General features: G+C 66.6%; 1 protein-coding gene across 3 annotated transcripts in view; it reads right to left on the bottom strand.

The window, feature by feature from the left end:
• The window catches only part of SHISAL1 (shisa like 1), a 45064-nt gene extending 27769 nt beyond the window's left edge, over window positions 1-17295 (bottom strand). For 2 of the 3 annotated variants that reach the window (XM_037513401.2, XM_054695985.1), the window contains exon 1: window positions 17281-17295. The gene's annotated coding sequence lies outside the window, so the exon portion shown is untranslated. Of the gene's footprint in view, window positions 1-11391; window positions 11644-17280 lie in introns of those variants that run through there. The other variant, XM_054695986.1, reaches the window with a different exon arrangement.
• Between the last annotated feature and the right edge of the window lie 7677 nt (window positions 17296-24972).

The raw sequence follows: 24972 nt of genomic DNA, 5'->3' as shown, positions 1-24972 counted from the left end.
CCGGGACGGGCGGGTGCGCCGGAGACGCCACGGGGAGCCGGTGGGGGCTCGACCGGAGAGCGAGCGGGGGGCGGCCAGGCCCCCCCGCAGGCCTCAGGGGCCGGCACCTTGCAGGCGCAGGGGCACAGCCGTGAGCCAAACAGACACAACGTGGGGTGAAAGAGAAACTGTCCTTGCTCGGCTTGCATTCGTGGAGCACGCAGAGATGGACATTCAAAGTGCTCGTGGGCCCCAAGCTACACCCCAAAGCACCTAAATCAGGGACTCCAATGGCCACTGCACCCCCTCATTCACAGCAGCATGACGCGCACAGCAGAGGCAGCAGCCCCCACCCAGGGATGGACAATGGGTAAGCAAAGGGGGCCGTCCCCGTCCTGGAAGAGGGAGGGTACGCTGCCCTGTGCCCCACCCCAGACCGGGGGGCGGTGTGCTCGGCCACTGAGCCACACACAAAGGGGCAAGTGCCTGTCCAGCCCGAGGGGCCCTCGGAGGAGTCAAATTCACAGACAGAAAGGAGAATGGGGGCTGCCCCTGTCTGGGGTGCCAAGGGGAACAGGGTTTCAGATCTCGAGGGTCCTGGGGGTGGAAGGAAGTTAGGGCTGGACAACCGCGATGGACTTAACGGCCGGGAACTTACAAATGGTTGAAATGACACATGTCTGAGCTGTGTGTTAGCACAGGAAAGACCTGTGATGGGAAATACAACAGGGTGTGTGTGAGGTGCAGAGAGGGGACATGGGAGGGAGCCGAGGGTGGGAGTGGTCACCTCACTGCCAAGGTGACTGCTGGGCAGCAGCTCAAGTGAGGCAGGAGGGAGCTGTGCGGCTACCTGGGGGGGACGCTGCAGACCAGGGAGGCTGCCAGCGCAAAGGCCCTGCGGTGGGAGCAGCCAGGAGGCCCGTGGAGCAGGGGGTGGGGTGGGGTGCATAGCAGGCCAGCTGGGCAGGGCCTTAACCCTAGCGGTGACTTTACATGAGGCTCTTAAGCCTCAGGACAAACCTGAGGGGACAGGTCACCTCAATGTCCCTCCAGGGCCTGGGGACGGAGGTCAGGAGGAGATCTGAGTGGCCTCCATGCACACAGTGTGGCCTCGCAGAGCTCCAGGTGGGCTGAGCTGCATGGGGAGGGGGAAATTAATTTCCTGAGCACCTACTACGTGCCAAGACCTCGGTCAAATGAGGTCCTGCACACCAGCCTCTTCCCTCAAGCACCTTCCCTACACCTTTATGGTGTGGATTGGGTCCCCCAAGGTCTCCTGCGGTGGTCCGGGCTCCTGAGCCTCGCAGTGCCCCTTACCTGGACATAAGGCCCCTGCAGATGCAGCTCATCTTGGAGTGGAGCCTAAGCCAGGGACCGGGCGTCTTACAGAAAGGGGAATTTGGCCCAGGCAGCATGCAGGGAGGAGGCCCTGTGGAGCCGGAGGTGGCAATGGGGTGATGAGCCCCCTGGCCAGTAAACCCCAAAGATCACCAGCAAAACACCAGAAGCTGGAGGGGAGCCCAGGCCAGTCCCCGCGGAGCACCCAGAGGAGCAGCCCCGAGCACTGTCGTCTGAAGGACGCCCCGCTGCCCTGGGCGCAAGATCTCATGTGGGTTGGGGTGCCCTGAGCACCCTCATCCCACCCCAGGGGAGACCCTGGCCACCCCCACGTGCACCTCCTGGCCTCCCCCACGTGCACCCCTCCTGGCTGTTCCGGAGCAGCTGGCCCCTGGGTCAGGAAGAGTGGGGGCACTGGCTCGGATCTGGGGTAGCTCTGAGTTCCTGCTGGGTGGCTGCACCCGTGGGGAGACACCCAGGCCAACCCAGAGGAGAGACCAGAGCAGGGGTCCAGCGGGCTCTGCTCTGCTCTGCCCTCACCCTGGCCCTGCCACGGGGCGCCCAGTGGCCTGCAGCCTCCAGGACAAGGACGGGGCCGGAGTGGCGGGACAGTGAAGCTGAGATGCCTGCGCGTGGGGGGCCTCTCGCAGGCCAGCGCCAGCCAGGAAGGGCCCCTCTCGTCTCACCACAAGGCCGGCTCTGCCCCATGGGCTGTAAGCTGCTTAATTGCTCTGAGCCCGGGCCTCCTCCTGGCCTCCTCAGGGTCCTCCTGGGAGGATGAACGGAGATTAAAGCATTTGAAAGTGCTTAGGAAAGGATTTTGTTCTGGGGAAACCTAAGGATTGGCGTTGGAAGTGCACTGTGTGGGAGTGGGGCGGGAGAGTGACAGACCCTCTGAGCGACTCTCACCCGCCCCCCACCCCGGACACTGGACAGATGGGAAAGCCGAGACCTTCTGGCCACTGTAGGGTGGGCCGTGCCAGGCTCAAATTCCAGAGCTGGTGGGTTTGCTGAATGAATGCCGGGGTGGGGTACCCGCCCCTGCCACACGCCCAGCCCTCCCACCTGCTGCTCCCCTCCCTGCAGCATCCCCCACACACAGCGGGGCTGTCGCTCACATCACACCAGGGATGCCCTCTTCACTCCTGTGAATCCAAAGTCGACATCACCTACTAAGCCGCGCCATTGCCACCTCCTCCAGGAAGCCTGCCTTGATTCTATCAGCTGGAAGACTGTCTCCTACTCTGTCTCTTCTTTAATTAAGGTGCTAATTCGTCTCTTCATTCACTATTCTCTCAGCATCTGCTTGCTGACCCCTACTCTGGGTGGAGGCCTGGGCTGGGCTCTAAGCACAGGGAGGAGGGAAGTTCTTGCCTTCAGGGTGCTCTGGGACAGGCTGTCCACCGGCTCTGTGTTAGGGGGCTGGTCCCGTGCCCTCCTCTATCCGGTCATGAGGGTCCTGGGCTGGACCCCCTCAGCTGGGAGCCAGGACCTTGGCACTGGGGCTCTGGAGTCCACTGACTGAGCTGCCAGGCCAGTGCCCCGCCTGGGGCCCCGGGGCCTGCTGTGGGGAGCGGGGCTGCATGTGGCGGTCATCAGGTCACACTGACCACGTCCCTCCCTGCCCACTGGCGTGACTCCTGGCTGCCTCCTGCATCCGCCAGGGGGCCAGGTCCGGGCATCGGCCTGGCTGCCTGGGTGTCAAGAAGGGGATGTTCATGGGACTTCCTGGTGACGCACTGGGCGGGGGTTTTCCTTGGCAGATTTCGCCTCAGACCCGGCGCACAGTGTGCGCTTTACATGCGCTGCGGGCGGGGTGCGCGATGCCGGCGTCCCTGGTCCGTGTTTCGGGTAAAGGAACCGCAGCTCAGAGGGGCTCCCTGGGGCGGGGAGAGGGGGAGGGGCCTCCCCAGCCTCTGAGCCCGGGTCTGCAGCTCCCAGGGGCTCAGGGTGGCTGCGGGACAGTGCAGGCTGGAGGCAGTCTCCACCCTGAGTCCAGCTCTGCCACAGCCTCGCTGGCCATCCCAGGCAAGTTCCTCCACCAGCCACCATGTCCTCAGCTGCACCACGGGACCTGCGCGCCCCCTTGCAGGGTCTGGGGGTGCTGGCGGGGCCAGCCCCCCACCAGGCAGGCGTCTCTGGTGCCTGCTTCCTCCCGCCAGCCCTGCTGCCTCACTGCCCCCCTACGGGTGCAGGTCCTGGGGCGGGCATGGGGGCTGGGGCTGCGTCTCTGGCCCCCTCATGCTCTGCACACAGTCGGTGCCACATAAGTTTGCTGCCCAAAGATCCGGAACTCTGCCAACGCTCCAGCCTGGACCGGGCACCAGGCCCTGTCACTGCATGTGAACTTCCCCACGGCACCGCGCGGTCAGGCAGGGCCTGGGTGTGACCACGAGCCAGTGTCCGGCTCCTCCTCCCCAGGGGGGCCTGGGCATCGGTCTGGCCCCACTCTAGACACTTTGCCCTGGAAATTCCAATTCCAGGGCTCTGTGGGGTGGGCGTCCCTGAGTCCACTCGGCACCCTGGACGGACCCCTGACCCCCACCGACCCCACGTCTGGAGAGCACTTGCTCCTCTGTGGGGTCGGCCTGGGCGGGGAGAAGAGAGCTCTGCCAACAGCGTGGGGCAGCTCCAGTGTGGCCGTGGGGCGGCACTGGCCGTGCAGTGACCGCCAGCTGGACACCACTCCTGCCCCCACGGAATGTCCCCTGCCTCCTGCTCAGACACCATCCTCGGGGACACCCGCCCCACCCACCGGCGGGGCGCCCTTCCCATCCCTCGGGGCCCGACTGGTCCCACCAAGTCCTCACGACTGCTGCTTTCTGGAACATCCTCATTCCCCAGGTGAGGGGCCAGACCCGGGCAGGCGGGAGGGTGTCCCTGGCGCGCAGCGGGAGAGGCTGGCTGGGGTCCCGGTCGGCCGCAGGCCCCGCTCTGCTCTCCCTCGGGGCCAGCCCGGGCCTCGGGCAGCACCCCCAGCTCAGTTCACCCCCAATTAAGGCTATTACTCGACAGCCCTCAGCCTCTATCTGCTCCCCTGAGTTATTTGGCTGCACCACAGAGACAAACCTCCCTGGAACCCCAGCGCTCCCCCTGCCCACTGGAGAAACACAGAAATGTCACAGGGAGAATGAATCACTGAGAGTGGCAGGGCTGGGGGGCGGGGGAAAGCGGCCCTCAGCACACGGGCTAGAGGGCGCCCCAGTTTCTCTCCCAATCGGGGCCTCCGCTCCCGCTTCCCAGGAGCCTCAGGAACCCCTCCTTCCCGGGGGGGCACAGAGGGGTAGGGGTAGGGGCGGAGGGGGAGAGGGAGGCACCATCCAACGACCCACCCACCTACCCATTCCGTGTCGTGCGGCTGGCTGGGCGCTGGGCAGCGGGCAGGGGACTGCAGACAAGAGCTGAATAGGCCCCTCCCAGCCCTGGAAAGCCCAAGACCCACTTCCTGCAACTTGGGGCATCCGAGAATCCAGGGGGGCCCTGACTCGTCTGGGCCAGGGGTTGCCCGAGGAGCTGAGGCCTAACCGTAGGCAGGGGAGGGTGGGCTGGGGAGCACCCGCCACCGCCCGACGCAGCCCGGCAGGTGCAGAGGCCAAGAGGCGGGACGGCGGCAGCTGCTCCTGGGGACCAGGGCCGGGGGCGGGAGGCCGAGGAGAGGACAGGGCAAGGGATGGGCGGCAGCCGCCTGAGCATCTCCTGTGTGCCGGGCATGTCTGGGCTCCTCGGGCCCATGTTTGGGGGTGTAGGGGCGGGAGGGAAGGGCATGAGGGCGGCACTGGCCCACGAGCACAGAGGCCGTCCGTGACCCACAGCGGGTGCCTGGCTCCGTCCACCTGGCCGCTGCCGGCCTGCAGTGGGCGCAGGAGGGAAGGCCTCCCCGGCGCCACGGGCGACGAGTGCCTTTCACTGTGGTCAGGGCGCGGGAAGTGGGGGGTATGCGGGGGGCAGGGGTGGGGAGGGCACTCGGGCCCACTCTCCGCCCTCACTTGGGGGATGTCCAAGGACGGTATCACGTTATTTGCAAACAGACAAGGAAATCAGGAGGCCTGGTGGGCCGGGAGAGCGCCAAGGGCCGGGCAGGGCGGACCTGGGCCTGCTACGCTGGGGCCGGGAACGGGGGCGGGGCACTGCCTTTGACGGGTATTCCAGGAGGTTCTGACACCGGCTTGAGTCCAGGACAAATCAGAGGAGGGACGTTTGTTCTGTGATGGTGCAGCCATCCCCGGGGGTCGTGGCCACCGCCGGGCTCTGGGCCACAGCAAGGGGACGGCGTGGCCTGCGATCCCCGGGGCGGGGCTGCAGGTCTGACTTCACCAGCCCGAGCAGCCCTGGGCTGCCAGCCCCGCCCTGGAGGCTGCATGGGGTGCCCTGGGGCTGGGGCAGGTGCTCCCTGCCAGGCTCTGTTCCTCTGAGAGGCCTGGGGCAGCCCTGCGGGTAGGCAGGGACTCCCAGCCACGACCACCGCCCCCCCAGGTCCTGCGGGGCTGAGGGGCTGGCAGCGGGGCCGGGGGAGGGGTGCTGCCGAGCGGCTCCAACAATCCGCTTCACCAGCTCGGGTAATTGACAGCAGCTGCTGTTGCAACCGGAGACTTGTCAGCTGTGATTAAGCCAAGTTGCCTTTAGGCCAATCAACTTCAAAATTATGCAAATAGGGCCTCAGTGGAGACCACAGGGATGGTGCAAACCGGTTCTCCACCCCACCTGCCACTCGTAGCCTCCACCACGGCCTGGAGGGCCCACGTCCACTCTCACGCCCGGGCCCAGCACTGCCCTGGGGGCTGGGGCAGGAACGAGCTCGCAGCCCACACTCAGTACTGGCACAAGCAGCCAAGTGGAGGTGAACCAGCGGCTCCAGGCCCGCATCAGACACCCCTCGCGAAGCATCAGCTGCCCCTGCAGTGGGCTGGACCCAAGTCGCCCTCCAGGTCAGCGGCACTGCCCACCACGAGCCAGGACTGGCCTTCTCTGCTCGCGCCACACCCAAGAGAGCTCCCTGGTGGGGGTGGCAGATGTGGAGGGGAATGGCAGCTTCCCCAGGTGGCAGGACGTGACTCTGACTCATCTTCTCGGAGCCACCGCAGCCCTTGCTCGGGGTCTCAGACCTGAACAGGCGCGAGCTTCCTTTTCTTGACTCCAGCTGGGGCCCCGGGGGCCCTGAACTGCTTGGACCCTAGACCGACCGAGTCCTCGGCCATCCCCAGCCCAGGGGCGCCCGTCTGGCCTTGCAGCCAGGCGGTCTGGGCACAGCTGGCGCCGGGCGCTGAGCCCTCCTCTGGCTTCCCGCCTTCCGGAACCAAACCCCGCCATGGGAGCGCGCGAGAAGCCGCTCCATCGTACAGCGCCCAGGACGGCAGGTAAACGTCATGGCGGCCACTTTGGGGGATGTCGGCGCCAAAATTTCTGGGGAAGGGAGAAGTAACATCAAAAGGCATTTATGGAAAAGCTCTGGTGGCAGGAGACCCAGGTAGGCCTGGGGGTGAGGGCAGAGCCCTGAGAGGAGGGGGTGCCGGCAGGCGGGGCCGTGTCCAGGGAAGGGGTGCAGGCTGGCGGTGGGGAGGGACACCCCCCGCCTGGTGACCCAGGATGCAGGACTTAGTCTCCCCGGGCTCCCCCGCCAAGTGGGGTATGCACTCCAGCCTCACCAGGGCGGTGCCAGGCTGGAGCCAGGGCTGTGCTGGGCAGACAGGCCAGGCCGCGGGCTCCCTGCCCCTCCACCTCTTCCGGGTCTGGGCGCTTGGCGTGTCACGTGTGCTCTGGAGCTGCGCGTGACCTGAGAAGGGGTCGGGGAGACGGCTGGTGAGGACACGAAGGCTCGGGGGGCCACCGTTTCTGATGCGCACAGTGTGCCCAGCTGCGCCCCTGCCAGCTGGGGGCCTCCAGGCTGCAGCAGCCAAACTAGAGCTCAACGCCACACGATAACCGGCTTCCCGGCCGAGGGGGGGGGGCCAAGGGCTGCTGCTTGAGCACCTACTGTGCGTCCGGTGCAGTGACAGGTCGTGACAAACGCTGTCTTCTTGAATTTTCTACAAAGGAGGGGCGGCTGCTCCCGGACTGCATTTGAGAAAACTAAGAGCAGAGCGGTGGTGTGAGCCGCCTGCTCGGGCTGCTGCCCGGGGCTGGCACCCAGCGGTCTGGCCTCCAAGCCAAGCCTCTCTGGGCCTCCGGTTCTCGGCCTTGAGCATGGGGGGCAAAGTAGTGGCGAGAAGGGTCTGCCGCCTCCCAAAATGAAGCTGCTGGGGCTATCCTCTCTCCCTCGCCGGCAGGAAGACAAGCGCCCATTGGGTGGACTCCAACGTGGACTCCATTCCCCGGCCTGCAGCCCCCTCCCCTCCCTCAGGCTGCCCACCGCCCTCACCACCGCCCCTGCCGGGCCCATTCCCTCTGGGGCAATTCTGTGGGGCCAGCTCTGGGCTCCACCCATTCCCGCTGGCCTGGCCCAGCACCCTGCACGCTTATTCTAAAACAATCAGCATTTGGCACAAGACGTGCAAAACTAAACGTGGGCGGATGTCAGGAGGGGGGGGTGGCCGCGGGAAAGTGAAGGGTCATTTGCGTGGGAGGCCCCTGAATGTCTCCTGGCCCAGGGACAGGTGGGGTGGGGGAGATCCAGGTCTGGGAGTGACAGACGGGGCCCAGCCCACCTCCACCGGGAACAGTCCAGAGTCCCCCGCCACCCCCCGCCCCCCTCGGCTCTCCACCATTCAGGCAGGAAACTTGCACTGAGCACCTGCTACACGCGTCTCACTCCAGACCCCGAGGACACATCCTGGCCTGGTGGGTGCAGACACCCAGCACCCACCCACACACCCATCCATTCGTCCCTCTACCCACCATCCATTATGTGGGGGGCTCTGCTCCCCCACCCTCTGTACTAGAGGAACCCCCCGGGTCGCCCATCGCAGCACTGGCCACCTGTGAGACCCTGCGGATGCCGGCTCCCCGAGGCCGGGGCCAGGGCTGAGGCCCCTCTGGGACCTGGTGGCCAGGGAGCAGGAGGACCAGTGGGCCGGGGACAGCAGGGAGGTGAAGGGCCCTCGCCTCGGCTTCGGACAGTCCGCAAATAAACTCCAGCTCATGCCTCTTCCCAACCAAGAGGGAGAGAAAATAGCTTTCACACTATATTTTCTGATTTTTTTTTTTCACTTCACTGCTTCTAAATCGATCCAGAACAGATTGTCCAATTGTTTGAATTTCAGGAGAAATGTCTCCTCATCTCTCCCAGCCCTGCCCAGAATTCTGCCAGGCTCTGGGGCTGGCTCCTCAGCCAGGCTTTGCCGGGATGCCGGGCTGTCCCGACTCCTGCGGCCTGAGCAGGTGCAGGGACGACACGGGCGGTTGGGGGTTTGGGGCAGAGGGGGGAGGCGGCATGCGCTCCCGGCCAGCACCCAGGCCCAGGCCCCACTGGCAGTTCCTTCCCTGGAAGGGAAGACTTGCTTGCCCGGGAAGGCAGGAGCTCCCAGGGCACCGTGGCCAGGGCTCGTGGGCAGGGCCGCCAGGACAGAGTGTGGCCAAACCCGCCTGTCCCCCTGGTGAGCGTCCCAGGCACGGTGCAGGCACGCGGGGAGGGCCCTTGGAGCACAGGAGCCGGGGACACCTGCGGCCCGGGTACCTGCAGGATGGATTGGTTGTCGGGGGCTGGGGGGACAGACCAGCTACACATTAGTGCCGTCTGCCCTGGGCACAGCAGGGGGCGGTGGCCACTCAAGCCACGTCCCTGCCCTTCTGAGTCTCCGGGGTAAAGTCCAAAGTCTGACCTGCCAGAGTCCTCGGAAACCAGGCCACCGCTCACACCCACAGCTCGCCTGCCAGCTCCCTGCAGCGCTCGGCCAGACCCATCTCCCAGACGCCCTCCCCCGGGCTCCAGGCACAATGGCCGCTCTCCCTCCCTGCCCCACTCACCCGCCACCTCTGCGTGCCACTTCCTCTGGGAAGGCCTCCTTGATGCCCCCTTTTCCAGGCAAAATTGCTCCCCACATGATCACGGCTCCTTCCGCAGGACTCGCACCCATTGGCGGCAGGGAATCCCTTCCGGTCCCCCACAGGCTGTGAGCTATGGGCGGCCTTGGCCCTCGGGAGGGAGAGACCACGCGCAGGCACCGGGGCTTGCACCATTGGCCTGACACCACGCATGCCTCCAGGGCAACTACAGGCCGCAGGGGAACCAGACTGGGGGGTTCATGACCTGCACCCCAATGCCAGAAGGCACAGCCACCCCAGGGCAGCCCCTCCAGGGCGCCTCCCAGACCCTGCCCTTGCTCAGGGGCTTGCCACCCTGTGCCCCTCCCCCCAGAGAGACGGAACTAGCAGCCCCATTAGATAACAGTGACCGTGAGTAGAACCATCTGCAAGACTCCTTGGAAGCAACTCAGCAGGGCGGCTCTGCCCAATTTGCAGGGGAGGAAACTGAGGCAGAGGGGGTTGAGCTAGCTGGGCCAGGCCATCATGGTGAGGGGTGAGCAGGGCGGGTGGCCGCCCTGCATCCCAGCGAGCCTCCCAACTACAGCGGGGAACCATGGCCGGCTCTGTGCCTCGGCCAGAAGGTGACTGCTCCGGCCAGGGTGCTCAGGGTAACCAGGCGGCGTTTGCAAAGTGCCAAGGCCAGGGATTCATCAAGGCCAGGAGGTCGCTGCAGGCCAGAGCTCCCATCCCAGCCTGGTGCCCTTGGCTCTCGGCAGCCCGAATTCTGCATGAGTTGGCAGAGCCCTCCTCCCTCACTGTGTCCTTGACCCCGGCCTCAGGTCCCACAGGAGGAGACTGGACAGCCCGTGAGCCAGTGCCCCACCCCCCACCCGCGCCGCGCCAGCCGCTGCCAGCCCTGCACGACTCTGCAACTTTAGATTCCAACCACCAGGCGCTCCAGGGGCAGCAGCTCTCCCAGGCCGAGGAGGAGACGGTTCAGGGACTCGGTCCTTCCCGTGTGGGGGGAGGCAGCCCCGGCCTGAACGTGGCTCCACGAGCCAGAACTGGTGGGGGACACCGAGCGGCCTGGGCCCCACACCGGGTGGCAGTCCCTGCCCCTGGAGTGGGGACAGCAACTGCTTGTGCAAGTGCACGCTGGGGCGTCGTGTGCACGGCCGCCTGCTAGTGTCTGTGCAGAGAAGGGATGCACCTGCCGACGAGACTCATCTGAGCCCGGCGCTCGCAGCCCTCGAAGGCGCCTCTGCTCTTCCTCGGCCCCCCTGATCTTAGGCTTCTGGTGTTTCCTGGCGACCATCACTTATTCAATCATTCATCCACAAATCCTCCACCCCACCACTATTCAAACATCAGTCACTGACGCACCCAGCCATCACCCACCCGTCCACCCATTCATCCACCTGTCTGTCCATCCATCCGCCCATCATCCCTCATCTACCCATCCATAAACTCACCATCCCTCCCTCCACTTATCCCTCCACCTAGCCACACATTTATCCTTCATGCATCCATGCAGCCACCCATCATCCACCTGCCCCTCCCTTCATGCACAGACCCATCCAAAGCACACCTGGGCTGGGTGCTGGCTGCAGGGCTGACATCAGGAAGGAGGAGCCGCCGCCCTTGCGGGACAGAGAGCGACTCCACCGGCCCGGGGCCTCCTGCGTGTTCTGTGAGCGGCTACGGTGCGGTGAGAACAGCGGTCATGTTTTCCGAGCACTTACTGCTGAGCTGGGACAGGGATTAGAACCCTAATGCTCCCTTCAGACTCGCGGGCAATCAATGGTGGTTACTGGAATTGATCCCGGTGCCTGGAATCTTTCATTCCTTCCCCGGATGCTCACGATCACCTTGTAAATTACCGTCATTATTATCAGCCTGATTTTGAAAACGAGGGCCCTAGAGCTCAGGGGGTGAAATGAGCAGCCCAACCCTGGCCCCGGGTAGAGGGAGAGCTGGGGTGTGAATCAGGCAAGGGGAGCCCCAAGCCGACGTCTGGGAACTGCGCTGCTTTGTGGTTGCCATGGAGCTGGAGACACCTCTCCATCTAAGGGCTGACCTGATTCATTTCCTCCTCCAGTCAACAGCCACTGTCAAGGAATCCCCTGCCCCGGGGAGACTGAGGTGGTCGGTGTGGCCCCAGCCTGGCTGCCTCACCTGTGGGCTAGCGCAGAGAAGCTCCTGCCACCGCAAGGCAGTGAGACATCCAGTGCCCGGCCCTGAATGCCCACGAGGTGCTCACTAAGCCCCTGACGCCAATCCTTCTACCTGGTTCTCACAATAACCCACTTTGCCAGTGAGGACACGGAGGCTCAGAGGTTGTGTGATTTGCCCAAGTGGCAGAGTTTGGCACAGGCGGGGTGGGCTTGTCCAGAGGGTGCAGCCTTGAGCACAGCCTCGGAACCCCAGGCTCTCCTGGATGGTTCTGGAGCCTCCCTCTGGCTGTTGCCCTGGCGATGGCCTCGCTCAGAGGCAACACTCATTCCCCGAAGGCCTCACGGTCCCAGGGATCAGATTCCGGGCAGTTTACCCAGAGGAAGCCACATTTCTGACCTGCTCCCTGGAAATCTAAACAACAAAGACCTTCAGAAGCAAACCTGCCAGCAGGCGGGCGTGCAGAAGTCTGCTGAGCTGAGGGCTCAACGCTGACACCAGGGTGCCTGCAAAAGGCAGAGGCTCCACCCCTCACCCCCATGATCTGGATGCGTAGATGGGGGCTCAGAGCGGGCAGCACACCACAGAAGGAGCAGGGCTCGGTGGGGGCTATCTGGACTTTGGTGTCAGTGTCTCTGGCCCTTTGATTTCATTGCTAGAATCCACTGTACCCGCTAACCCCACTGAGCCCATCTGACCCGGAGCCCATGGTGTCGGCCCCGCGGGGACCCGGGGCACCTGACTTCCCCTCTCCAGGCTGACTTCTCCTAAGAGAAGAGGAGACTCTTGGCCTTGGGGTGCCCGAGGGAGCTGGAAGAGCACAGACGTGAAAGGGTTTTATAAGAGAAGAACCTGCAAGCTTTCACATCTGAGGGAGCACTGCCAGCCACGCCTGTCTGACCTGCTTCCCGACATCCCTCGGCAGCTCCTCTGCCTGAGGTGGCCTCTGCCTGCTTGACCCTGGCACACTCCTACCCATCCTTCAAGACCGCAGCCAAAAGTTGCTTCCTCCAGGAAGCCCTCCCCGATTGGAGGCTAGGTGGAGTCTCCCAGGAGTCTGCTTCTCTTTTGTTCTCCTGCCCCCACCAAACACACGCTAAAACCCACCAGGGCGGGGCCTGTCTTAAAAGTCTCGTGCCTGGGCCTGGCACTGTGTCCGGCACTTGGCAGGTGCTCTTGAACGGCGGAGTGAATAAAGGCTAAATGCATTTTCTGCTGGTCTATAAATCCAGCTGCAGGCACGCGATCCTCCCGACAAAGGGGGAGCCTGAAGTGAAAGCAAATCACCACCGCGCTGGTAGCCGCTCAGGGAGACGTGGAGAAAACTCTCACGCTGGATTATGGAAGGAATTTGCCTTTATTTTTAATTTGTGCCGATCTCTTAGAGAGCAGCACTTTATTTCAAGCCCATCAAGCCATGAGGAGCAGCGAATCTGGCACAGGAGACAAACTTTCCCAGCTCCAGCTCCCAAAGCAGACCTCACGGCAGCGGCCGAGCTCCCTCACAGCCTCCACGGGCATCGCTGCGGCTTGCCAGGGAGGGATAATCAGATGATGTAGCTGGGTTTTAAAAGATCACGGTTTGTCTCATTTTCCAGGGAAGTGTGAACAAAAAAAAAAAATTTATTTTTCCCTCCCAGGGCTCTATGAAGCGCTTCCAGAACTTAATTCAGTGTTAAATGGGTGTAATTTGGGAAACTCATACATTATTTGTTAATTTCTGGAAGGCGAGTGTGCGCGTCTGCCGAGGTAGGTGTGCGCGGGCAGATGGGCAACGGCGCGGGCGCCCCCGGGGAGGGCGGGCGTCAGGACAGGGAAGCGCTGGACCTGAGACATTTGCATTTGTCTCAGCTCCTGCTTTTCTGCTTGGATGGCGGGAGGGAGCGATTCTGAAGGTTTTATCTGAAGGGAGAGCCTCGGGGTTTTCAGTGCAAATTTCACCGTCAGAGGCTGTTTGCCTCCCGCCCCCAGCCCTCCAGCAGCCCTGGCGCCTCTGGACCAGCCGCATCCTGACTCGGCACCCCGCGGCCTGCAGGGCTCCAGCCCGCATGACCTTGAGCACACACACGCCACCTGGGCCTCAGTGTCCCTGCAGCGGGCGGGCCGCCAGCAACCTCTGCTCTCCTGGCACCCCAGCATGCTGTGTCCTTGCCTTTGTCTGCACGGGGTGGGGGGGTCCCCATGCCCAAGACCCCACCGAGAGCCCTCCTGAAGCCACCAGCCAGGCACCATGTCCCGAGGAGCAGTGACCTGCCGGCCCATGGTCCAGTGAGGAGGTCCAGACTGACCTGGGTGCAGTTCCGGGGACAAGGAGGGAGGCACTCGGCCCAAGTGGGCCCAGTTGTGGGTAGAGGGCGCATAGGCAGGGTTGGGGGGGACAGAAAAACCACTGCCCCAACTAGTCGGTCATCAAGCGGGTCCCCAACCTCAATGGCATCCAGGCAGGTGCTCTCTGGGGACAGGTCCAAGTGGCTCTGGGGCCTCCTTTACTTCCCCAGGGAGAGAACAACTAGAGAAGGGGCTCAAGGGGTGTGTGCGTGCGCGGGAGCAGGAAGCAGGGAGGGGAGGAGGTGGGGGAGGGCTGTGAGGCCCTCTCTGTGCTGGGCCCTGTGCGGGTGAGGCCAACAGCAACCCCGGGAGGCCCTGGCCCAGGGTGGCGGCCTCTGGTCACCCTCCTTACTTGCCGGTTCCAGCTGTTCAGGACCCCAGCTTGCACAAGAGTGTTTAGGAAACAAGTCTAGTGGTTGACGATTGTTCTGTACCTTCTAGAAGAACAGCTGGGCTGGGAAAAGCCACTCCAGGGGTGCTGAGAAGGGGCTCGCAGTTGATTATAAGATCGTGTGAACGTGTTGTGTGACAACTGGAGAGAAGCTAAAGCCAGCCGGAGGCTGAGTTAACAGAGGCAGAGCATCCCCAAGAAGGGAGGTGACACCTTTCACCTAAGAGTAAGCCAGACCACACGCTGGTTCAGTCCAGGCAGAGTAAGCTGGATAATGACTAGGGAGGGAGACCTGGAGACCCTGACCTCTAGCGACTCATGAAGGCCACCACGATGGCTGGACTCCTGGCTGCAGAGTTAGAAGCTGGAGCCAGCTGGGTTATTTTTAACCCATCGAGCCTTTTTCTCATCTGCAGCAGAATCAGCCATCACTGGCTCGAGGGGTCAGCGAGGGCATTAAGTGAGATGATGGGGTTCGCGCCTGCTCCGCACAGTGCCTGGCACGTAGTAGGCCTGCGGGCCCTCGCTGTGGAGGTGCCCGCCTGCGCCCGTGTCGGCGGAGTCACTTATCACAGCCGTGCACAGCTGCAGCAGCCCGATCTGGAGTGCACTGGCCACCTCCCCCTCCTGGCAGCCCAGGCCCAGAGGGGAGGCCATCCGCTCCACAGCATTGCTGCAAGGGGGGTAACTGGAGAAGGTGGGTCGATTGTTCTAGAGTAGAAAGCCCGACTGCTCTTCCTGTCCCCACAAACAACCCTCCCTCTGCCCACCCCAACCACGGCTCCCACGCACGGGCTCCCAAGCACCCACGTTCCAAGCCTGAGCTTCCTCTCCCCTCCCAGCCCACTCCGGCCTTCCGAACCCTCACCCAGGCCTGGGGACACCATCTCTTCCCACTCTCTGGCCCTGGACCCCAACTCCGAAGCACCCCCTCCCCCGAGCAAGGTGCCTGCCCCTTCCCCCCCCTCCCTCTGCATGTTTGCCCACAGGCAGTCCCAGACCCCCTCCTCCTCCCTTCTGGCCTCTGACCCAGGCTCCCCAGCTCTGACCCCTCCTCAGCAATCCAGGGAGGTGTCCCCACCTGCACCCCCATGGCCTCCTGCTCCCCCCGACAGGGCTCCAAGTCCCTGGCCTGTCAGGACCACTTCCTCACACAGGCCAAGGGCAGAGCCAATGCCCTCAGCGCCGGCCCGGAGCTCGCTGGGTGTGAGAAGGGGAGCGAAGGGAGGGCCGGCTGGAGGGGCCCCCGGGAGTGGCTGGCCCGGCAGCCCCAGCAGGACTCCCCCCCACCCCCTGCCAAAGGCCTGAGCTGCCTGTGCCCACCTGCCCCTCCTGGCCAGTCCAGCTGCCCTGTGGCCGCCAGGCCGGTGGCCCTGGGGTGGGGTAAGACACACACATTCACACTCATTCGTGTTCACACACATTCACAGACAATCGCTCATTCACACACCCACTCACTCACACATACTCACACGCTCATTCACACACACCCACTGCCACACCTATTCACATTCTCACACACACTCTCGTGCACACTCACACACACAGCTCCAAGCCCAACTGCCCCCTCACCCTCCACCCAGCACCCCCAGATGCCTGAGCCAGAGCAGAAGTGCAGGGGCCCCCACCTGGGCTTTCAGCCTGAGCCAGAGAACTTTCTGGGCTCCTCTGACTCCGCACCAGGTGGACGGCGCAGCCAGCAGCCTCTCTGGATTGCCTGCAGGGGGTGTGCGGCCCTGAGCACCCCAGATCCAGGGGTACAGAAGGATCCCAATCCCCGGCCGCCTGACCAGGGCAGGGAGGACCCCGGGGGCCCAGCCGATTCAGGTTCTCGACATGAAGGGGAGAACCCACCCAACCCCGTGTCCCACGCGGGGTGAGAAGTCCTGCGATTCCCACCAGGCCACCCGCGGTGCCACCAGCCCAGACCCCCTGCCGGGCCCGAGGGGCAGGTGACAGCGGAAGTCCCCTCGGTCCCCTCGGTCGGGGCAGAGCCCCACTTGCTGGCGCGAGTGCTTCCCTGACAGCCCCGAGGGTCGCAGGTCACCGGTGACAGACGCCGGCGAGGGCCAGGCCCGGCCTCCCCTGCGGGACTGGGACACGGAGGCCGGGCAGGGCGGGCAGCGGCCGGCACCCAGCCCGACGACGGGGCAGAGGGACGGGTTTTCCTACTGTGACCTCGCAGCACCCTCGGGGTGGGAATGGCCCCCGCGCCACTTTCCAGAGGGGCCAAGCGCGCTGCTCAAGGTCACTCGCCCCGGCGGCGGGGTGGGGGCCGGCGGGGGCTCCCGCACTTTCTGCTGTGCCCCCCGGGGCCAGGCCAGAAGGTCAGGGACCCGAGTCCGGCAGCCAGAGCGGCACCGGCTCGGCCACGCGTTACGTAACTCCCCGTGCCGGCCCCACGCCCCGGGGTGCCCCGCAGCCGCGCACCTCGCGCCCGGACCCGCGGCTGGGCTGGCCCGGCGCCCCGCTCGCTCCAAAGAGGTGACAGTTGGAGGCGCCGCCGGGGCGCGCTGCTTCCCCGCCCCCTTCCCGCCCCCCGGCCGAGGAACAGACTCTAACACTAATAATGGTAATAATAATTAGAAAAAATATAATCGGAAGACGCTTGGGGTCTGGTTGCCATGGCAACCCCTCGCGCTAACGCGCCTCGGCGGCCGCCTCCCCCCGCCCGCCCGGCCCGGATCGATACCGCTTCGGCCCCGGGGGACCGAGGCTCCGCCGGGCTCGCGGCGGGCGGGGGCGCGGGGCCGCCTCGGGGGCGCCCCTGCCCCTGCCCCGGCGCCGCTTCGCCGGGACCCCCGCCCCCCGCGCCGCCGGGTCCCGCGCGGTCCGGGCTGCGGCGCCCGGGCCGGGATCGCGGCCGCCGGTGCCCGCCTCGGAGCAGCGCCGCGTCCCGACCGCGCGCCCGGCCCGCTCGGGGTCCCCCGCGCCCCGCCGGGCTCCGCGCCCCGACCCCGGCGAGGGCGGCCCGGACCCGAAGCCCGCGCCCCGGCCCGAGCCGCGCCCCCGCCCCGCCGGCGCCCGCGCCCCCAACTCCGCGCCCGCGGCCCCCGCGCCGCCGCCCCCCGCGCCCCCCGCGCGCCGGGACCCTCCCCGCCCCGGGCCGCGCGGACCCGCCCCGCCCGCCGCCCCCGCCCCCCGCCGCCCCCCGCCGTCCGGGCGCCCCTCACCTCGTGCGCCGCGCGCCGCCGCTGCCGCCCGAGCCGCTGCCGGGCGCGGGGCCGCCCACGCCGGAGCCCCCGCGCGCCGCCGCCGCAACAGTTGTCCGGCGCGGGGGGCGGGCGGCGCCGGGGCGCGCGGGGGGCGCGCGGGGGGCCCGTCCTAGGCGCGCGGGGCGCGGCGCGGCGCTCGGGCTGGGGCTCCGGCTCGCGCTCCGGCCGCCGGCCGCATGCCCGGCCCGCCGCCCGCCGCCTCTGGGGTCCGGGCCGCCGCCGCGCTCCGGGGGCCGGGGCCGCCGCGCTACTGGGGGGCCGGGGCCGCCCGCCCGCCCGCCGGCCCCGCGCCCCGCGCCGCGCTCATGCCCGCCGGGCCGGTGCCGCCGCACTTCGCTCGGGCCGCGCTCCGCGCTCCGCGCTCCGGCCCGCCCCGCGCCCCGCGCCGAGCGCCGCGCCACGGCCGCCTGCCCGCGCCTCCCGCCCCCCGCGCGCCCCGCCCCGCCCCCCGCGCGCGCGGCCCCCGCCGCGCCCTCGCCGCCCCGCCCGGCCCGGCCCGGCCCGGCCCGGCCCGGCCCGCCCGGCTCTCGTGCGCCGCCGACCTGCCCGCCCCGCGCCCCGGCCCGGCCCGCCCGCGCCTTTGTTCCCGCCCGCCCCCTCCCAGCCCCGCCAGGTGCACTCACCTGCCCGCCTCGCTCGCTCCCCGCCCCGCCTAGTGACTTCGGGGGTCCCGCCCCCCGCAGGAACGCAGCGCCCAGGCGAGCCCCGCCCCCACGGCCCCGCCTGCACCTGCCCCGCGAGGGCCCGGGAGCCGCACCCCACGGCGTGAGAACTCCCCCCCGCCCCGCAGACCCTGCCAGGCCAGGGGCAGCCCGTCCCCAGGCCAGACCCTCCGTCCAGCAGCCCGTCCCTCAGGCCGGACCCTCCGTCCAGCGCCCGCGGAAGCGCCCACTTCCTGCCCCAGCCCCTCCTGCGCCCCCCTCTCCTCCCAGCCCCCCCCCTTCCTGCCGGCCCCCCTCACCCCTGCCTGCCTGACTGGCTGTGCTGCGGGGCCAGCCGGGTGGGCCTCTGTCCCCCGCGTCCTCTCGGGCTGGCCCCATGACGGCGCGTGGCAGAGGTCACGCTGGGCACCACGGCCCTGCGAGGACCCCACGAGGGAGTGGTGCTGAGGACGGTTCCTGGGCTGGAGCCCCGGAGGGCAGGGGGGTCCTGCCGCCCGCTCCTCGCGCCCCCCAGGTGTTGGGATCTGCGCCGTGTCCAGGGACGCCTGTGGGCCCTCACCCCGCTGAGCCCTCGTCCCCTTTATTCAGTCCTCACCCCTGCTGGCTGGGCAGGGTCCTCGCATCTTACAGATGAGCAACCGCGCCCAGAGCGCTTGGGGCACCTGCCCCAGCCACACAGCCAGCCGCGGCGGAACCAGGGCTGGGTCCAGCCCTCCCCAGCTCTCCCCGACTGCCGGCCGCCACCCTGGGCACCAGCCTCCTCCTCGGGCCTGGTCCTCGGCGAGACAGGCCTTTTCCGTAGGGTGACCTGAGTTAGGCCAGCAGGGGGAGCTCCCCCAAGACCCCAGCACCGACAGGGGTGCAGATGGCATTTCTGAGACACGTCCTGTGCCCCTTTCAAGGGCCCCCGCGGCACCAGCTGGGGCCTGGGCTGCCCCCACAGGAATCCTGCCCTGTGGGCTGCTGCCTCAGTTTCCCCATCTGCGACCCAGGCAGCTACGGCCCCCGTCTGCTCCAGTGGACACGTGGTTTGAGCAGCTGTCCCGGGCTGAGCGGTCTTCCCCGTGTGCCAGGGCAGGCCCTGCCTGTGGGGCCCATGTCCAGCTGGGCGTGGGCCGTGAGCCCCTCAGCAGGGCGAGCACGGAGGAGGCAGTGTGGTCAGGACCGGGCCTGCACACATGGTGTGAGGCGACGCTGGCCCCTGAGCAGCCCAGTGGCCGTGGCCGGGCTCAGGACACCCACGCCCCCCACACCCACCCCTGAATGCCATGTGCTTCCCGGGGGGTCGCCCCAGGCACCTCCCTCTTGGGCGTCCAGGGGTAAAGTGAGGCATGTGAAGTGCTTCATTCGACACCTGCAAACCTTCTCTGGGGGCCACGGTCACCTCAAGGAAACTGGGGGTGCACAAGGCTAAGAAACTGTTTGAGAGGGGACTCCCTGTGTTGCCGCAGCAGAGACTGTCCCGGGGCCATGGCGGCCAGCGGCAGTGAGGTGCGTGTGACACAAGTGTGTTGTGTGTGTGTGGCACATCTGGTCCATGTGTTTGCATGGGCGGCATATGTGTGTGGTGTATGTGTGGAGTGTGGCATTGTGTGTGGTGTGTGATGTGGGGTGGTGTGTGTAAGGGTGTGTGTGTGTGTGTGTGTGTGTAGGGGTGTGTGCGATGTGTGATGTGGGGTGGTCCGTGTACACAGTGTGTGTGTAGGGGTATGTGCGGTGTGTGATGTGGGGTGGTCCATGTACACAGTGTGTGTGTGTAGGGGTGTGTGCGGTGTGTGATGTGGGGTGGTCCGTGTACACAGTGTGTGTGTGTAGGGGTGTGTGCGGTGTGTGATGTGGGGTGGTCCGTGTACACAGTGTGTGTGTGTAGGGGTATGTGTGGTGTGTGATGGGGGTGGTGTGTGTACACAGTGTGTGTGTGTACACGGTGTGTGTGGTGTGTGATGTAGGGTGGTGTGTGCAGGGGTGTGTGTGGTGTGTGATGTAGGGGTGTGTGTGTAGGGGTGTGTGTGTGTGCAGGGGTGTGTGTGGCACGGTGATGTGTGTGTGGCCTGCGTTGTCGTGTGTGTGCTGCGCCCAGCAGTGGGAGTAGCGGGCGGGTCGCTCGCTTCTCCCGGGTCCTCTGCGCTGTCCTGGGCCGGCCCAGCCCATGATCACAACCTTGGCGGCTGGAACAACAGTTTGGGGGAGCAGATCCAAAACCCCGTTTCGCTGGACGGAAGTCCAGGTGGGCCGGGGCCTCCCTGCGAGACCGGCTGAGGAGCCGCTGCCCGTCCAGCCGCAGGAGCTGCGGGCATCCCGGCCGGTCACTCCCGCCTCCGGCCGGCCTCGCTGCCCCCTGTCCGCGGGGCTGCTCCCTCCCAGGACGCCTGTGCCGGCCCAGGGCAGCCTCCCCTCCCGTCCCTCACGCGGCCACACCGCCAGGGCCCCTCTCCCCCGTCTTGCCCTTAAAGGTGAGCCCCAGGGCCCGGACACTAGGATGTTCAGATCTCTGGGGGCACGGGGCGTCCTCAGCCTCCCACATCCGTGGGCACCGTGGAGGCAGGGTGGGCCCGGGGCTGCTGGCAGAGCCAGGGGAGCCGGTCGCGGGCCGTCCCACCCCACAGACACCTGCTGCGTCTCCAGGCTGCGCTGGACGGTGGGGGTCGGGGGGTGCACAGGGCAGGGCCGAGCACCCCGTGTCTGAGTGCCTACTGTGTGCCCCGCCTGCCAGGCATGCGCGCTCCCCACGCCTTGCATCGCCCCTATTTACTACTTCCCTGCCTTCGGGAGGCCTGCTCCCCCGCAGAAGCAGCTCTCACCCGGCGGGCGCCGAGGCCTGGCGATGACTCACACTCTCTCCGCGGAGAGCAGCCTTTTCAAAGGGCTGGCTGGGGAGGAAGCTAAATTTAAAGCCACGTCAAAATTGCTGCCATTTAATTAGAAGTTGGGGGCATGAGGCGGGCCGCACCCCAGAGTCCTCCTGGCGAGGGAGGGAGGTGCTTGGAGGCAGAGACCCGGTGGGCAGGGGTGGCAGGGCCCTGTGAGCAGGAGGCCAGCCGGCCCAGGCGCCACTTCAGCTTCCCCTCCCTGCGAGCAGCTGCGCCTCCCAGGGCCCCCCAGGGCCCTCCTCCTTCTTTGAGATCTTAGGGTTCCAACCCCAAGCTCCCATTCCCAAACTTGAGACACCAGGGCCCGGGGCTGGGAGAGGCGTTGGACTCCCCCAAAGCCGCCCACGGAGGATGTGGCGCCTGGATTCAACTCAGCAGCCCGGTCCAGGGGCTCCTGTGTGGACGTCAGGCCGCTGGGTCCCTGCTGTGGCGTGGGTGGGCGGTGGGCACCTCTGAGCCCGTTTCCTCATCTGCCCAAGGGGGTGAGGGCCCTGGAGGCCACCGAGTGCCTCCTCCCTTGTCCCCCTGGGAGGGGAAGGAGGCGGGAGCTGGGGACACTGCCAGGGAGCAGCCGGCCTGCGCCAGGCGCTGCTGGCCAGCCTCCCTTCTGCACACGGGCAGTCAGGTCGCAGCCACCCTGTGCCTCGCCGCTCCCACTGGCCCTGGCCCCGGAGCCACGTGTCCCGCAGAGCCACACCTCCCCTGGGAGGCAGGGCGGTGGCCTGGCCGGTAGGAGAGGGCAACAGTTAGGGCGCTGGCCCCTGGACCTTCAGGGTGATGCCTGACCCCTGACGGTGGCCCCTGAGACCCTCCGTGCTCTGATCCCCATCCCCTACACCGCGTCCCCCTGCACACGCCCATCTGGGGACCTGCTCGCTGCAGCTGAGCCGCGGGGCGGGGCTTCTGCACAGAGCACCTACCGCGTGCCCAGCGCCCAGCAGCCACAACTCACGTCTCCCGCAGGAGCGAGCTGAGGCTGGGCCTCGGGGGGGAGGGGGGCACACCTCTACCAGCTCCGGTGTGGACCGCAGGCCCCGGGTCCCTCTGGGGAGTGGTGCCTGCCTGGCTGGGTAATTGGTCGGTGGGTGGATGAGTAGATGATAAACGGGTGGGGGGGGTCACAGAGGGCAGGACCCACCAAAGTTCTCCAGACTGAAAAATGAGAGGCCCCGGGGCCCAGGGTGCCCTGGCCTGCGCCTTGGCTTGCTTCTCTGCGGGCTGATACCCGCACTCGGGCAGCAGCGCCAGCTCCGCCCCACAGGGCCTGGGGGCGCGGCCGTCCTGTCTGTGGTCTCAGCGGTTCAGCGGTGGGGAGCCCAGCGGGGACCGCGGGGACACCGGCGCCGAGTGGCCGAGCCGTGGAGGAGCTGGCACCGCGCTGGCTCCCGGGCGCAGCGGGCGGGCGGGACAGGGCGGGCAGAGCAGTTCTGCTGGGGAGGGAGAGGCCCCGGCGGCAGCCCCAGCAGGGCCAGCCACACCCCCGCACCGTGGCCTCGGCTTGTCCAGGACCAGGACACCCGTGCCTCGTGGAGTGGGTTGGCTCCCGCGGCTGCCAGGCTTGCCACCTCCACCCGCGTCCGCAGATGACGGGACTTAATGGGATGCAAATTGGCGGGTTGGGCCGCACACCCCAGAGCTGCAGGCCTCATCTCCCCAGGCCTCATCTCCTCACGCCGGCTCTCCCGGCAGGCCCGGGTAATAGCAACAACAGTGGTAATCGGGATAATTGGCGCGGGCACCGCTCACGCCTCGGCCCTCACCCCCGCTCACGCCTCAGAGGACGCAGCGAGTGTGGGCGGCCCGAGAGGTCCGGGGCCCGGCAGAGACCCCAGGACCCACTTCGCGTGTCCTTTCTCCTACCGGGAGGGAGGGAGCGCCTGCTGGGAAACCCCCACGTAGGCACCGGGCTGGAGGCCTGGCCCTGTAGACCCATCACCTTAAATCCCCAGAGGCACTCGAGGCAGCCGGGCTCAACTCAGGAGCGTGTGGCCCTGGGCGAGCCGCCCAGCCTCTCTGACACGAAAAGCTGCCTTTTGTCCCAAAATGGTCACAGAGACTTGGGGTGGGGGTGTGCCTTCCCTTCCGGCTCCCCCTTCCTGCGCTGGGCGTCACCGGGGACGTTGACTGAAGCCAGGGCAGGCCTCTCGCTGACTGGCAGCTCTGTGCCGCTTGGGTGAACCCCGCCACCGTCCGGGAGTTGCTGCTGGGCACCCCTGTCTACAGACGCGGCAGGCCCAGAGAGGTGAAGCGACTGGCCCGGGGCCACACAGCTGAAAGCGAAGAGCTGGGAATTGGACGTGGTAGCGTGACAGAGAACAGAGGGCTCTGGGGTGCAGCACTCCTGGCCTCAGTCTCCCCCTCCTCTTCCTTCCTGGCGGTGGACCCCTCGGCCTCAGGCACTGCAAGGCTTTGGCTGACTCAGCCCCGCGCTGCTTCTTGTGGGGTTGCCCGGCCTGAGGGTTGGCCGCCCGGCCCCACGCCTGCCCCGGCGTCCCAGGCGACCTTGACTTTGCGGCGCGGCCTCTCTGAACAGTGTGCGCTGTTGGGTTTGGCCTCACAGAGCAACCTGTGTTTTTGCAAAATCTCATGTTTCCCAGGAGGAAATCACGGGACCCAGGGAAAGAGGAGCCTTTGCTGGTGGGTTCCAGCGCGGCTGCGGCCTGCTCTGCCCGGGCTCCCAGCCGTGGGGAAGCCGGGAGCCCCGCCCGTCTGGCCGCCCGCCAGCCCCGCCTGCTCACCGGTCCACAAGATCCACATCAGCGATGAATCAGAACCTGAGGGCTGCGGGCCTGACGGGCGGGGTGGGGAGGCTGGGGGGTGCTGTGGCCACAGGCTGGGACGCCCCACAGGCCCCAGCCCCCCAGCTGACCAGGCTCCTTAGGACAAGGGAATTCCAGCTTCCTGTGCCAGGATTGTTATAGGACAGGGAGAGGGGTCCTGGGGACCACCCTGTGCCAGGATCACCCCCCACCGTAGGCCCGGGGCTCGGCAGACATTTGCTCATGAGCCCCAGCGCCACCACTGCCAGGCACCGCTGCTTTTGTGCCATTTCAGCTGAGGGCAGGCGGGATCAGAGAGGCTCAGTACCTTGCCCAGGGTCACACAGCGGGTACGTGTGCACCTGGGCCAGCACCTCTGGTCAGTAAAACTGAGTCCCGTTCTCCCGTCCACAGGGGACACCGGACTCAGCCTGGGAACCTGCATGTTGGGGGTGGGGAGGGAGAGTCTTGGGGAAGTCGAGGAAGGGGGTGTAGGTGGCCCACAGCTGCAGCTTGCAGGTTGGCTGCAGGACCCCTCCCCAGAGGCTGAGGGTCCAGAGATACCCTTGACCAACCCCACGCCAGACCTGGAGCACGGCGGCCAGAGCAGGAAGGCGTTGAGGCCATGGACACTTGCCGCGGCTCACGCCTACCCGGGACAGGCGTGTGCTGTACTGAGCAGCGCCCAAGGGCCCTCCCGCTCGAGCCCCTCAGTGGCTCCTCATAGTACCCGCTGGGGCCACCACCTCAGGCCTCAGCCTCCCTGCCTGGATGCATGCAGTAGCCAGCCAGCCCCCAGCTCCACGCTCTGACCCCCGGCCCCTCCTCCAGATGGGAGCCACAGGGGTGCGTGTGAAACCCAGATCCAATGGTGTTCCTCTCCGGCTCCAATCCCCCCACGGCCCCCTACTGCCTTCAGGATAGTCGGGGTTCCAGCTGCCCCCGGCACCACCACCACAGACCACCCGGCCTCACCGGGCTCCCGCCTGTTCTGAATTTGCCCCTTTCCTGCCACCAGACCCTTCCCCAGCTGCACCTCTCCTTCCTTTACAGATCTTTAAGCGACGGTGTCTGCACCTGGTGGCTTCCTCTGAGCTCCCCGCCCACCGCAGGCCGGGCCACACGGGCGATGCTGTCGGTCGGTGCTTCTGTTACACCTGGACTCCCCGCGGGCCAGCCTGGGTCTGACCCTGCTTGGAGGCACCAGTGTCACGAAACATGGGGCCCTGCCTGGGCAGCCCGAGTGTGAGAGGCTGCGTGAGTGGGTCAGACAGGCCGGGGCCCAGCAAGCAGCCCCTCCCGGCTCCAGGCCCCGTGCAGTCTGGCCACGTCTGTGACTTGGTTGGCACCGATATTTTG

The sequence above is a fragment of the Talpa occidentalis genome, unplaced genomic scaffold, assembly GCF_014898055.3.
Source record: "Talpa occidentalis isolate TD23 unplaced genomic scaffold, MPIMG_talOcc4v2.1 talOcc4.16, whole genome shotgun sequence".
Taxonomy (NCBI): Eukaryota; Metazoa; Chordata; class Mammalia; order Eulipotyphla; family Talpidae; genus Talpa; species Talpa occidentalis.
The sequence above is the reverse complement of the archived record's forward strand: the minus strand, read 5'-3'. Positions and strand labels throughout refer to the sequence as shown.